This window comes from Cucurbita pepo, chromosome 12, assembly GCF_057944985.1.
Source record: "Cucurbita pepo subsp. pepo isolate OVF chromosome 12, ASM5794498v1, whole genome shotgun sequence".
In the NCBI taxonomy this organism is placed as follows: domain Eukaryota; kingdom Viridiplantae; phylum Streptophyta; class Magnoliopsida; order Cucurbitales; family Cucurbitaceae; genus Cucurbita; species Cucurbita pepo.
In genome coordinates, this window is record NC_141809.1 from 7,933,598 (window position 1) to 7,947,566 (window position 13,969).

The window sequence follows — 13,969 nt, forward strand, 5'->3', positions numbered from 1 at the left end:
TGTCTTCTCTAATGTTCTGGCATTTACGATTTGGTAAATGTTCTTCATTTTCTAGAGGATAATCTTTAAACAATCAAGTAAAGAAGTGAATTTTTTTTGAGTTTTCAATTTTATTGGGTTCTGTTCAAATTTTTAGCTTCATTACCGACTCTCACAAAATATTATTTGATTATGCAAAATGTTTAGAGTTTGAGGTTCAACTTCATCACCAATTCAACCGTTAAGAGAATAACATCACTTGATAGCAAGAACTTCCATATCAACGTCCTCAGCTGCAACAACCTCACATTCCATAATGTCAATATAATGGCACCAGAAAACAGTCCAAACTCTGATGGAATACACATCGGTCCATCCAATAAGATCACAATCACAAAGTCCAAAATTGCAACTGGAGATGATTGCATTTCTCTTGGAGATGGAAGCAAACTAATTGAAGTCACCAACGTGACGTGCAGACCAGGACATGGAATAAGCATCGGAAGTCTTGGAAGATACACTAACGAAGAACTTGTTGAAGGTGTCATCGTAAAGAACTGCACGTTAATTAACACCACTAATGGTGTTAGGATCAAAACGTGGCCAGCTTCTGCTGCTAGCAGCACCGCCACCAATATGCACTTTTTGGACATTATAATGGTCAATGTTAGCAACCCTATTCTAATAGACCAAGAGTATTGTCCGTGGAATCAGTGCAATCGGCAGGTATGGATCGCATTCTCGAACCTTTCATTCATTTTTTTTCATTATAACTTAACAAATAAACCATTTGTTGTCTCATTTTAATTTTTAGATTCCTTCAAAAATTAAGATTAGTACAGTGAGCTTCAAGAACATTAGAGGAAGTTCTGCAACTCTGCTGGCAATCAAACTTATTTGCAGCCGTCACTTACCATGTGACGATGTAAAAGTAAGCAACATTGACCTCACTTACAATGGAATAAAAGGTCCTATTTCCTCCCAATGCACGAATGTGAAACCTATCATTTCAGGAAGACCGAACCCCAAGATATGCTCCTCTCCTTATGTTGTCCAATGGATTGTTCATTGCCATAGAACTTCAAATATAATAGACAACCTTAATTAAAAAAGAAGACCGCCTCTATCCATTTGACTCTCATTCTTTTGAGTTTCTTTTGTTGTACTTTTCGAAATAAATAAGATGGTCGACTGTTTGAAGGAGACTTTGTGTCGTGAACAACCTAATGTTTTTATTACCACCACCTTATATAATAAAATTGTTCCAAGTCTTGTTTTTTCGTTCTAGTTTTTTATTGGAAATAAGACAATGTAATTGTAACAACCATTATTAAAAAAAAAACTAATCCATTACTCAAGAAAAGAATCTTTAACCAACAAAAATATCTAACTCCTCTTTCAATTAGTTACCCTAAACAAATCAATTACCATTAGAAATCTTTTAGACAGAATGGATGAGTTAGATTGAATCTCCTAACTACTTCCCATATTGCACAGATCCATCATTATTGTTAAAGAAGAATTAAAATTTGAGGTGACTAATCCAACAAGTCGTGTCCTTAAATCTATCTTTTTCGTCAATGGTGTAATTTTGGTTGCAACTTTTGGATATGACTTGTTAAAATTTAGCTTTCAGATTAGAAAATTAAGTGACAAGTATTAATATGTATTTTAGGAATTTACATTTAATATCGAATTATCTACCTATTTATCTCGACCAAGTTTAGTTATAGGAAAAATGTCGATAGTCCTAGAAAAATTAAATATCAAAAGTAGCTAAATGTTCTAGGAGTTTAATGTACCAGAACTCATCAAAATTTGCCCAAATCCATGGTAAATAAGGCCAAAAAATAACAGAAATCACAAAAGAGAGAAAATAAAAACAGAATTTGGTCTTGATCGATGATGCTATGTTTCCTTTTTTCAACTCTTAAGATATTTGTTGTTCATGAGTTTAGCTGGGTTGAGTTGAGATATTTTTAGACCTAACGCAATTAATTGGATCATAAATTTATTCAACTGAAACAACCCTTACTACATAATTAAATCTTTTGATTTTATTGTTTAGAATAAAATCTTAAGAAAAAGAAAAAAAAAAGGGAACTAAGCCATTTGGAAATGGCAAATGCCCCTGCTAAGATTTGGACCACGATTTCAAATTTGGATTCAGCAACTAGCAACTGATACCCTTGACCTTCCCCTGCATCTACCATGACATACCTACATTACCAACTTATCTTGAATTGCTTATAAGAGTGAAAACTATCCACACAAACCAACACCATTTTTTGTAGCATGCTTTTTCCTTACTCACATGCCTCCTAAGATGTAATCTCATACCTAAAATTTGGACCTTTGGAATCCAAATTTGGCATCTGATGGCCCCCACAATTTCTTGCATCTTCAATGATATGGTCACATTAGTTACTTGTTTTGAATTGCTCCTAGGAGTGAAAACTATCTCTAAAAATCATGTTGCCTACTTTGGTGCTTCAAGCATAAGACTCAAAAGTTAAACGTGTTTAGTTTCGAACAATATTATGTTTGGCTACCTCTTGAAATTTTCTTAACAAACATGTGGGTAAAGACAAAATATGCTAAAAACAACTCATGTTGATCGGTAAGAATAATCACCCTGCTTAGAAACACTTCATGAGGAGTAAATAATGTGGTCATATTCCAAAAGATGTCAGGAAAATGCTAGAGCCATTGGGTGTCAAATTCATACTAAAAAATTTGGTTCAAATCTTGTTCATGGAACATTACATAAATCGGTTTAAGAGGTTCTTGCTTTTTTTTTTTTTTTTTTTTTTTTTTTTTTTTTTTTTTTTTTTTTTTTTTTCTGGAGATGTAATCCATTTCATATCTTTCAATCCGTAACACAGTCCCCTTTTCCGATTTTCATATCTTTCAATCTGTAGATCGGATCAATATGATTTCTTAGGCAAAATTCTAGATCATGTTACGGGGTACATCCTAGTATTTTTTTGTAATTTTTTCTTGACTACCGGACGAGTTAAGAGCGTCGAAAGTTCACTCACCATTCTCAGACGATTCTCAGATCTCCGCCTTCGGGTTGAGGTCTTGGCCAAACTTCTTCACTGATCGTGCATAGAGTTGTTCCTAGGTGAATATTTCAGCATTTTAGGACTTGATTCACATAGGAAAAGCTCAGATCTGAGAAATGTCGTTCATAACCTTACCTCGCGAAATGTTCTTGGGTCTTGACGGAGCGTCGGCCTCACTAACCTCTCAATCCTTGTACAAGTCTCTTCCGAAGGTGGATTCCGACGGTGGTCCGTTAAACTTCACGGCTGACTCCTCTCAAATTTCTCTCTAACTCTTTTTTTCTTTTGCAGGGGGTGTGACGGGGTTCTCCTTGGACCCCTATTAGGAATGGAGGGGCAAAATGACATTTTTGCCCCTCAGTTGACTTAGCCCCCCCCCCCCCCCCCCCCCCCCCTTTTTTTCTTTGTGTTACAAACTCTCCCCTCCTTAGGAACTTTCGTCCCCGAAAGTTCCTATCTCTTGGAAGAGTTCGGGATAAGCTTTCCTCACAACCTCTTCTCGTTCCCAAGTTGCCTCTTCCTCACGACAGTTACCCCATGAGACCTTTACCAAGGGAATATCTTTGTTGCGCAACCGCCTAGTGTCTCAAGCAAAAATTCTGCTAGGCTTCTCCTCGTAAAACAGATCTTCCTGAAGGGGAAGCATCTCATGCTCGATTACATGAGTATGGTCTGGAGTGTACTTTTGCAGCATGGATACGTGAAACACATTGTGCACGACGGCAAGGTTCGGTGGCAAGGCAATTCTGTAACTAGCTTGCAGCTTTTTTTTTTTTTGTACAAAAGATCATAGTCGATTGTACCTTTGACATATCTCAAGATCCGTCGAGCTGCATCCAAATGAGGCTTCTTTGGACTTTGCATGTACCGACTCATAACCCCAACTGCAGAAGAAATATCAGGCCGAGTTAAAGTTAGATGCACTCTACATAGAACACCATTTTAACTGCTGTTTATCTTATAAATAGAACACCATCACCATTGTTATCCAACAAGACACCCTTTGAAGCACAATACAAAGAACCACATACATTTCACCATCTTAAAGTTTTTGGTTGTAAGTGTTATGCAACTGTAGTACACACCCTAAGCAAAAATTTGAATCTCGGGCAATTCCTTGTGTTTTTGTAGGATATCCTTGTGGTCACAAAGGTTACAAGTTGTGTGACATGCAATCTAAGATTTTTTTTTATCAGTCGTGATGTTCAATTTTGTGACGATGATTTTCCTTTTTCATTAGCTTCACAAACTTTGACGTTAGCTCCTTCAACTCCCATTTTACCACTTCATGATTCATCAAGTCTAACAAGCAAACCAATGTGTCCAGATCATCAGCAGAAGCCGAGTGTCGAGCGGTGACAAATACTTGTTTAGAGTTAGCTTAGTTAAGATACATTCTTCAAGACTTGAAAGTTCCACTGTCCGAACCAGCATTATTGTATTGTGATAATCAAGCATCATTACAGATAACAGCCAATCCAGTTTTTCATAAACGTACGAAACACATAGAAATAGATTATCCTATAGTTCGAAGAAAATTACAAGCTAGAATCATCAAACCATGTTATGTTTCGACTAAAATGCAATTGGAGGATATTTTCACTAAAAATTTGGGAAGAAGTCAGTTCGATTTTTTGAAAGACAAGTTCGGTGTGATTGACAGCCACTCTCCAACTTGAGGGGGAGTATTAAGATATAATATTAGGAGAATATATTATAATAATTAGTGTTGGAATATATCTTATACATTCTTAATTAATATTTTTGTTACTTTATGATTTGATTAGTAGTATATTTTATTTGACTCTCAAGATTTAGTTAGTTAATATTTTCCCTTAATTTTAGGTATTCGTCGGTAGCTTGTATCCTATTTAAACATTGTGAATATTAATGAAGATGTAACTTTCTGTCCCAATTCTATTTCTCATTCTTAACATAACTCCAAGTCAGAAATAGAACGGGCCTAATTACTTACAAAAGAAACAAGAACAAGAAAAGAAAGAGTGTGGTGTCCTAGCTTATCAAGGACATGATAAAGAGCCTACAAGTAGGGCTACTTGCTGAGTCTTGTACTCCTTCCTTATTTTGCATTTTTTTTTTCAGGTAATAAGGAGCTAGTCGAGGTTGGGAGCGGACTCCGAAGCAGGTGTCATAGACAAGCCTCACCCGTCGTCTTCAACCCATTTGTTTTGAAATATTTTGTGTTCGTTCCTTATTCGGTGTTTTAACTATTATGTTGTGTTTTAATTACTCATGTATGAACACTGTTTTGTTTTAAGTAATGTTATGTTTTAAATACTGTTTGTTTTATTTCGTGAAAGTTGACTCACCTTTTTGGAGTATCGAGTCAGACCGGTCCTTACATATGATGACCAGATAAAAGCCTCGTTGGGCTAGGTCATGAAACACTATGAAATTAGTCTAGGTGAAGGACCCGAACGACCATGACATAAAATTAATTTTCATATTATAGGTTTACTTTTTTAATTAAAAATTTTAGAGAGAAATAACAGTTTCAATCATATATTTTTCCATTTAAAAAATAACAGTTATCAATCACGGTTCTATTTTTATTATAAACTATTTAACAACAGTAAAAATAATAATAATAATAAAAGAATTAATTAATAATAACTAATCCCTTCCCTCTCCCAATAACTACCACCCTAAAATACTCAACTAACTTCTTCTCACAAAACCATATGTTACAAAAAAGAAAATAATGAATTAGAAATACAAACAAATGGGTTAGTTTATTTATTTATTTATTTTTGGGTTATTACCAGATCAACGGTTATCTTCCATTACACTCCTTTTCAACTATAAAGAGTGAAACAAATCATGCACAAACAAATGTGTTCATACCCATCTCTTTTTCTCTCCCATTTCAACCACATGAGTTTATTTTCAACACTTGCACTTTCTCTCTTAATTTCATTATTCTTTGCTAACCAAGTGACTACCATCGAAGGATCATTCCTCCAAAACCCAAAGATTATGGTCAAGATAACAAATGCTCTAAAATCTAAAAATCAGCTCGCTGTTCACTACAAATCAAGCAATGATGACTTGGGAGTCCACATGCTGACTCCTTTGGCCAGCTACGACTTCAGTTTTCGTCCAAATTTATGGGGCACAACATTGTTTTACTGTTCCTTCCAATGGCCTAGCTCGTTTCATTACTTCAATGTCTACATAGATAAGAGAGATAGAGATAATTGTGAAAGTATGCTATGTTCGTGGCATATGAGTGAGGAAAATGTCTGTATGTTCAACTATAAAACCGATAATTATGATATTTGCTACAACTGGTCAGGCAAAAAATTCATGTATCCATAAATTTGAAAGTTTGATTTTAATATTTAAATAAATAAATATTTTTTATATGTTGTTTATCTGGGATTATTATTATTATTATTACTTTTTTTTTTTTTAAAGCTTGACATGATTAGTACGAGTGAAATATAAACGATGTTAATTACCTATCGACATAAATTATAATATGAACATTTGTTAACTTATTTTGGTCACGATTGATAATCAAAACAACTATATCAGATGGGACATTGCATTAGAAGGATTTTGAGGTAGGGCAAAGGTGAGGTAGAGCCTTAGGCTTGGCCTAGAGTAGAGGCAAGTCGGTTAGAGTTGTTACATGTATGATTGAACAAAGTTTAGTTTCTATATAAGTCATGTTCGGTTAGTGACCAACCTTGTCTAAAGTCTAATGTAGCCATAAAGTGAGGCAAAAAAAAGATTTTTCATGAGTGTGACAAAATCGTACCCATAAAGTCAGGCAAAAAAAAGATTTTCCATGAGTGTGACAAAATCGTGACGTTGTATGGTTGAAAATGTACGACTGTGACAATATTTGAAAATGCTAACACAATGTACAGGGAGGTCCATCGAATCAAGTTCACAACCAATTGTTATTAGAAGACAGTCACGGGGTATTAGTCCCATTTATTTAAGTTCCCAACTTTGGGAGAAATTAATAGAAAATGTTGGGTTTATATAAGGAAATGATAAAACAAATATATGATACAAAAGGCACTTTACATCATGTCATAAGGTAATAATACATACATTTTCCTTGAGAAATGACATATTAGAGGAGGGAAATACGGACTTACCCTAAGAAGGCATTTCGCAACTCGATCGTAGACGGTAAAATAACAATTTAAAGGGTCATTATTTTTTTAAACAAATTGAGAACGAGGAGTTTCCAAAATTTCTAAACCATTTTGGATTATAAAGAACAATAAACGGGGTTTGTCAAATAGTTATCAAATTGTTGTGTCATTTAATGAAAGAAAGTAAGAACTATTTCAAATGAACCCTATGTAGCTGATCTGGATCTCTTCGTGGTGGTTTGGTTTAAGGTTTTGTTTACGATGCTTATGAATGAAATAATTATGTTTGGTGTAGTATGGAAAATGTTATAAGAAAGAGAGGACCAATTCATCTTAGGATCATGTATTCATGATACGTAGATGTACGACATAGAGACTAGTAAAGAGTTAACCAATTCATCTTGGGATCATGTATAAAACTGTGATTGATAAATACGATTTGGGGAGCCAAGTGATGAGATATGATGTAACGCCCAAAAAAAATAAAGGAAATTAGCTCCAAAAATAACAAGCGCCCCATGTAAGATCCAAAGGATTCAAGGACTTGAAATTAAGAGGATCAAGCAAGTATGCTCTAGACATTTTTCAAAGAAATTCAACATCTCAAGACTTGTTTACTCGAGAAATTCCTTATCAAAGATTTAGGGAATTTGTAATATATTATAGGCATTGAATTTTCTAGGTCTAGAAAAGAAATTTTTATCTCTCAAAGGAAGTATGCTCTAGACATTTTTCAAGACACTGGTCTTACAGGAGCACATCCAGAAAGATTTCCTATGGAGCATAATCTGAAACTTTCTTTAACAGAAGGGGAGAAGTTGAATGATCCAAGTAGATACAGACGGTTGATTGGAAGATTAATATATTTATCCGTTACTAGGCCTGACATAGTGTATTCAGTTCGTGTGCTTAGTCAATTTATGCATGAACCAAGAAAACCACATTGGGAGGCAACTCTTCGAGTTCTGAGATACATCAAAGGTATTCCTGGTCAAGGACTTGTAGTACCACCTGAAATCAACTTAAGATTACAAGCATATTGCGATTCAGACTGGGGCGGTTGTCGAACTTCCAGACCATTAATTTCTAGGTTCTGCATTTTCCTTGGAAATTCAATTATTCCTTGGAAGTCTAAAAAGCAAACCAATGTGTCCAGATCATGAGCAGAAGCCGAGTGTCGAGCGGTGACAAATACTTGTTTAGAGTTAGCTTGGTTAAGATACATTCTTCAAGACTTGAAAGTTCCACTGTCCGAACCAGCATTATTGTATTGTGATAATCAAGCATCATTAAAGATAGCAGCCAATCCAGTTTTTCATAAACGTACGAAACACATAGAAATAGATTGTCATATAGTTCGAAGAAAATTACAAGCTAGAATCATCAAACCATGTTATGTTTCGACTAAAATGCAATTGGCGGATATTTTCACTAAAAATTTGGGAAGAAGTCAGTTCGATTTTTTGAAAGACAAGTTCGGTGTGATTGACAGCCACTCTCCAACTTGAGGGGGAGTATTAAGATATAATATTAGGAGAATATATTATAATAATTAGTGTTGGAATATATCTTATACATTCTTAATTAATATTTTTTTTACTTTATGATTTGATTAGTAGTATATTTTATTTGACTCTCAAGATTTAGTTAGTTAATATTTTCCCTTAATTTTAGGTATTCGTCGGTAGCTTGTATCCTATTTAAACATTGTGAATATTAATGAAGAGGTAACTTTCTGTCCCAATTCTATTTCTCATTCTTAACATAACTCCAAGTCAGAAATAGAACGGGCCTAATTACTTACAAAAGAAACAAGAACAAGAAAAGAAAGAGTGTGGTGTCCTAGCTTATCAAGGACACGATAAAGAGCCTACAAGTAGGCTACTTGCTGAGTCTTGTACTCCTTCCTTATTTTGCATTTTTTTTTTCAGGTAATAAGGAGCTAGTCGAGGTTGGGAGCGGACTCCGAAGCAGGTGTCATAGACAAGCCTCACCCGTCGTCTTCAACCCATTTGTTTTGAAATATTTTGTGTTCGTTCCTTATTCGGTGTTTTAACTATTATGTTGTGTTTTAATTACTCATGTATGAACACTGTTTTGTTTTAAGTAATGTTATGTTTTAAATACTGTTTGTTTTATTTCGTGAAAGTTTACTCACCTTTTTGGAGTATCGAGTCAGACCGGTCCTTACATATGATGACCAGATAAAAGCCTCGTTGGGCTAGGTCATGAAACACTATGAAATTAGTCTAGGTGAAGGACCCGAACGACCATAACATAAAATTAATTTTCATAATATAGTTTTACTTTTTTAATTAAAAATTTTAGAGAGAAATAACAGTTTCAATCATATATTTTTCCATTTAAAAAATAACAGTTATCAATCACGGTTCTATTTTTATTATAAACTATTTAACAACAGTAAAAAAAATAATAATAATAAAAGAATTAATTAATAATAACTAATCCCTTCCCTCTCCCAATAACTACCACCCTAAAATACTCAACTAACTTCTTCTCACAAAACCATATGTTACAAAAAAGAAAATAATGAATTAGAAATACAAACAAATGGGTTAGTTTATTTATTTATTTATTTTTGGGTTATTACCAGATCAACGGTTATCTTCCATTACACTCCTTTTCAACTATAAAGAGTGAAACAAATCATGCACAAACAAATGTGTTCATACCCATCTCTTTTTCTCTCCCATTTCAACCACATGAGTTTATTTTCAACACTTGCACTTTCTCTCTTAATTTCATTATTCTTTGCTAACCAAGTGACTACCATCGAAGGATCATTCCTCCAAAACCCAAAGATTATGGTCAAGATAACAAATGCTCTAAAATCTAAAAATCAGCTCGCTGTTCACTGCAAATCAAGCAATGATGACTTGGGAGTCCACATGCTGACTCCTTTGGCCAGCTACGACTTCAGTTTTCGTCCAAATTTATGGGGCACAACATTGTTTTACTGTTCCTTCCAATGGCCTAGCTCGTTTCATTACTTCAATGTCTACATAGATAAGAGAGATAGAGATAATTGTGAAAGTATGCTATGTTCGTGGCATATGAGTGAGGAAAATTTCTGTATGTTCAACTATAAAACCGATAATTATGATATTTGCTACAACTGGTCAGGCAAAAAATTCATGTATCCATAAATTTGAAAGTTTGATTTTAATATTTAAATAAATAAATATTTTTTATATGTTGTTTATCTGGATTATTATTATTATTATTACTTTTTTTTTTTTTAAAGCTTGACATGATTAGTACGAGTGAAATATAAACGATGTTAATTACCTATCGACATAAATTATAATATGAACATTTGTTAACTTATTTTGGTCACGATTGATAATCAAAACAACTATATCAGATGGGACATTGCATTAGAAGGATTTTGAGGTAGGGCAAAGGTGAGGTAGAGCCTTAGGCTTGGCCTAGAGTAGAGGCAAGTCGGTTAGAGTTGTTACATCTATGATTGAACAAAGTTTAGTTTCTATATAAGTCATGTTCGGTTAGTGACCAACCTTGTCTAAAGTCTAATGTAGCCATAAAGTGAGGCAAAAAAAAGATTTTTCATGAGTGTGACAAAATCGTACCCATAAAGTCAGGCAAAAAAAAGATTTTCCATGAGTGTGACAAAATCGTGACGTTGTATGGTTGAAAATGTACGACTGTGACAATATTTGAAAATGCTAACACAATGTACAGGGAGGTCCATCGAATCAAGTTCACAACCAATTGTCATTAGAAGACAGTCACGGGGTAGTAGTCCCATTTATTTAAGTTCCCAACTTTGGGAGAAATTAATAGAAAATGTTGGGTTTATATAAGGAAATGATAAAACAAATATATGATACAAAAGGCACTTTACATCATGTCATAAGGTAATAATACATACATTTTCCTTGAGAAATGACATATTAGAGGAGGGAAATACGGACTTACCCTAAGAAGGCATTTCGCAACTCGATCGTAGACGGTAAAATAACAATTTAAAGGGTCATTATTTTTTTAAACAAATTGAGAACGAGGAGTTTCCAAAATCTCTAAACCATTTTGGATTATAAAGAACAATAAACGGGGTTTGTCAAATAGTTATCAAATTGTTGTGTCATTTAATGAAAGAAAGTAAGAACTATTTCAAATGAACCCTATGTAGCTGATCTGGATCTCTTCGTGGTGGTTTGGTTTAAGGTTTTGTTTACGATGCTTATGAATGAAATAATTATGTTTGGTGTAGTATGGAAAATGTTATAAGAAAGAGAGGACCAATTCATCTTAGGATCATGCATTCATGATACGTAGATGTACGACATAGAGACTAGTAAAGAGTTAACCAATTCATCTTGGGATCATGTATAAAACTGTGATTGATAAATACGATTTGGGGAGCCAAGTGATGAGATATGATGTAACGCCCAAAAAAAATAAAGGAAATTAGCTCCAAAAATAACAAGCGCCCCATGTAAGATCCAAAGGATTCAAGGACTTGAAATTAAGAGGATCAAGCAAGTATGCTCTAGACATTTTTCAAAGAAATTCAACATCTCAAGACTTGTTTGCTCGAGAAATTCCTTATCAAAGATTTAGGGAATTTGTAATATATTATAGGCATTGAATTTTCTAGGTCTAGAAAAGAAATTTTTATCTCTCAAAGGAAGTATGCTCTAGACATTTTTCAAGACCCTGGTCTTACAGGAGCACATCCAGAAAGATTTCCTATGGAGCATAATCTGAAACTTTCTTTAACAGAAGGGGAGAAGTTGAATGATCCAAGTAGATACAGACGGTTGATTGGAAGATTAATATATTTATCCGTTACTAGGCCTGACATAGTGTATTCAGTTCGTGTGCTTAGTCAATTTATGCATGAACCAAGAAAACCACATTGGGAGGCAACTCTTCGAGTTCTGAGATACATCAAAGGTATTCCTGGTCAAGGACTTGTAGTACCACCTGAAATCAACTTAAGATTACAAGCATATTGCGATTCAGACTGGGGCGGTTGTCGAACTTCCAGACCATTAATTTCTAGGTTCTGCATTTTCCTTGGAAATTCAATTATTCCTTGGAAGTCTAAAAAGCAAACCAATGTGTCCAGATCATGAGCAGAAGCCGAGTGTCGAGCGGTGACAAATACTTGTTTAGAGTTAGCTTGGTTAAGATACATTCTTCAAGACTTGAAAGTTCCACTGTCCGAACCAGCATTATTGTATTGTGATAATCAAGCATCATTAAAGATAGCAGCCAATCCAGTTTTTCATAAACGTACGAAACACATAGAAATAGATTGTCATATAGTTCGAAGAAAATTACAAGCTAGAATCATCAAACCATGTTATGTTTCGACTAAAATGCAATTGGCGGATATTTTCACTAAAAATTTGGGAAGAAGTCAGTTCGATTTTTTGAAAGACAAGTTCGGTGTGATTGACAGCCACTCTCCAACTTGAGGGGGAGTATTAAGATATAATATTAGGAGAACATATTATAATAATTAGTGTTGGAATATATCTTATACATTCTTAATTAATATTTTTTTTACTTTATGATTTGATTAGTAGTATATTTTATTTGACTCTCAAGATTTAGTTAGTTAATATTTTCCCTTAATTTTAGGTATTCGTCGGTAGCTTGTATCCTATTTAAACATTGTGAATATTAATGAAGATGTAACTTTCTGTCCCAATTCTATTTCTCATTCTTAACATAACTCCAAGTCAGAAATAGAACGGGCCTAATTACTTACAAAAGAAACAAGAACAAGAAAAGAAAGAGTGTGGTGTCCTAGCTTATCAAGGACACGATAAAGAGCCTACAAGTAGGCTACTTGCTGAGTCTTGTACTCCTTCCTTATTCTGCATTTTTTTTTTCAGGTAATAAGGAGCTAGTCGAGGTTGGGAGCGGACTCCGAAGCAGGTGTCATAGACAAGCCTCACCCGTCGTCTTCAACCCATTTGTTTTGAAATATTTTGTGTTCGTTCCTTATTCGGTGTTTTAACTATTATGTTGTGTTTTAATTACTCATGTATGAACACTGTTTTGTTTTAAGTAATGTTATGTTTTAAATACTGTTTGTTTTATTTCGTGAAAGTTTACTCACCTTTTTGGAGTATCGAGTCAGACCGGTCCTTACATATGATGACCAGATAAAAGCCTCGTTGGGCTAGGTCATGAAACACTATGAAATTAGTCTAGGTGAAGGACCCGAACGACCATAACATAAAATTAATTTTCATATTATAGTTTTACTTTTTTAATTCAAAATTTTAGAGAGAAATAACAGTTTCAATCATATATTTTTCCATTTAAAAAATAACAGTTATCAATCACGGTTCTATTTTTATTATAAACTATTTAACAACAGTAAAAAAAAAAATAATAAAAGAATTAATTAATAATAACTAATCCCTTCCCTCTCCCAATAACTACCACCCTAAAATACTCAACTAACTTCTTCTCACAAAACCATATGTTACAAAAAAGAAAATAATGAATTAGAAATACAAACAAATGGGTTAGTTTATTTATTTATTTATTTTTGGGTTATTACCAGATCAACGGTTATCTTCCATTACACTCCTTTTCAACTATAAAGAGTGAAACAAATCATGCACAAACAAATGTGTTCATACCCATCTCTTTTTCTCTCCCATTTCAACCACATGAGTTTATTTTCAACACTTGCACTTTCTCTCTTAATTTCATTATTCTTTGCTAACCAAGTGACTACCATCGAAGGATCATTCCTCCAAAACCCAAAGATTATGGTCA

The 13,969-nt window shown here is 34.0% G+C and overlaps 1 pseudogene; it reads left to right on the forward strand.

Annotated features, from left to right (window-relative positions):
* The first annotated feature begins 306 nt into the window (after positions 1-306).
* The window catches only part of LOC147789928 (exopolygalacturonase-like), a 29,922-nt pseudogene continuing 16,259 nt past the window's right edge, over positions 307-13,969 (forward strand).